The sequence below is a fragment of the Eschrichtius robustus genome, chromosome 7 (genome assembly GCF_028021215.1).
Source record: "Eschrichtius robustus isolate mEscRob2 chromosome 7, mEscRob2.pri, whole genome shotgun sequence".
Lineage (NCBI taxonomy): Eukaryota > Metazoa > Chordata > Mammalia > Artiodactyla > Eschrichtiidae > Eschrichtius > Eschrichtius robustus.
Window position 1 is genome coordinate 111,635,459 of NC_090830.1, and position 2,065 is coordinate 111,637,523.

The window sequence follows — 2,065 nt, forward strand, 5'->3', positions numbered from 1 at the left end:
TTTTTAAGAAACCCTGCCGGAGACTGTAAGATAACTTACCCAGAGACCTGTCAGAAATATTGCTAAGGGACTTACCTGGTGGTCCAGTGGCTAAGGCTCTGGTGCTTCCAATGCAGGGAGCCCGGGTTCAATCCCTGGTGAGGGAACTAGATCCCACATGCCGCAATTAAAAAAAAGAGATCCCACCTGCTGCAACTAAGACCCGGTGCAGCCAAATAAATAAATATTTTAAAAAAGAAAGAAATCTGCTTCTAATGAAAAAAAATTTTTTAAAGAAATATTGCTAAATGGTGACACTTTCCCATCTCACTTTCTCTGATATCCTAAAGTCTGTTTCCCTTTAGATTTGCCTGCAAGCGTGATGAGAACGCAAGATGTTCTAAGGGGGCTGGGGAGAAGCCTTTTGTAAAGGGTGGTGGGGCCAGTGGGGTTCCTGCTTCCTGAAAGCAGGGCTGCTTTATCAAGGTTTCCCTGTCAACCTAAGAGGGGGCTCTGGAACCCTGTGGAATGGTCTGGGGTCTCTGGTCTGTGGTGTGTGAAAACTGTGGCTACAGTTGTCTCCTGAAATACCCTGGAGCAAAGCTGTTCTCTGGGGGGAGGGAGGGGGGGCCTCCTCCAGGGCCTCCCTTCTTGGGGGTCTCTCCCAGACTGGCTGGAGCCAGGCCTCCTAATCCTGCAGTAATCATTCCCAGCCGCTGGCTGGTCTAGGCCTCATCCAGGGTCTATAACGTTGAACATCAGCCATGCCTTCCAGAGGCACACCACCAGGTCAGTCCTACCTATAAGGATGTGGGTTCCATATTCTGGTCTCCCTAGGATGCCTGGTGTGTTCTCAGGAAATCCTTTAGGGATTTCCATTAGGGGACTTTTGTGAGGTCTCTGTGTGAATTGGGGTTAGAGGGATAGATACACACGTGCCTGTCTTGCCCCACCCTCCTAGCAGATACCCCCCACACTGCACAAACCAGAATGGGGGGGGAGGGGAAGCTAATGCTCCCCCAGCCCCACCCCCTATACAAACACATTCCATTCCACACCTGCCTTGAACTCCTCACATCAAAATTAGCCCAAAGGGTGTTCAGGAGTCCCTGGAGACTAGAAAGCAGTAGTTAATCCCTGGGTCCTGTGTAAGATCCCTGGGAGTCACTGTCCCTGTACGTAGGCAGAGTGAATTGAGGCAAATTGCCTGTGCCCAGCTGGACATTAAGAATCTTCCTGAGAGCTGAGGAAGAGCCTGGCCCAGCAGAGTCCAGCTGGATTTGCAGCCTTGTCCTCAGATTCATTGTCACACTCGCCTGTGAGGGGCAGCCTTGGTCCTCCATCCCTTTACTGGGAATGGGTTTGAGAAGGGACTAAACTCACAGGACTCCTGCTGCCCAAGTACTCAGGCTGCAAATATGGCCCAGATACCTGTAGACATCACAGGCTGCCTTGAGTGCCATGGAGGGTGGGAGCCCTCGGTGCCTCCCTGCAATACAGGTTAACTTCCTGTTTGTGCCTGTGGGTGGAACTTTATGAGCCTGAGAGAAACCTGGCCATACTCCGTAGGGGCCAGAACTGGCAAGCCTGCTCACCTGGGCAGACACCTACTCCAGGGGAGGGGGAGACGCTGGTTCTGCTCGGGCAGCCCCAGCCCCGAGGTGTGTGTGAGGAAGGGCGGGGTCTGTTTTGGTGAAACCCGAGGCTTCTTTGTCTGATTCCCAGGGGTTTCCCCTGTGTCTGGGGGGTGGGCTGAGAGTGGACCAGGGTGGGCTCCCTACAAAGCAGAGGAGGGTGGCAGTAAAGCCCTATAGCCAACTTGGTTAGGGCAGCCAGGTAGCTTAGCTTGGCTGTCGCGCCACTGGCCCCTTCGTAAGTCAAAAACCAAATCCAGTAAGCTGTGAAGTCAGAGGCCAGAGGGGCAGTCTTGGGCCACCGTTGAGCCACAGCTGGGCTGGGTACTGGGTCGGCTGTTGAGGGGGTGCTGCGCAGACCACTCCCCTGCCGGGGTCGGGGGCGCGGCCTTAGCCGCCCCGCCCCGCTCCACCAAGCCCGGGCGGGCGGGCGCTGGGAGTCCGCAGCCCGG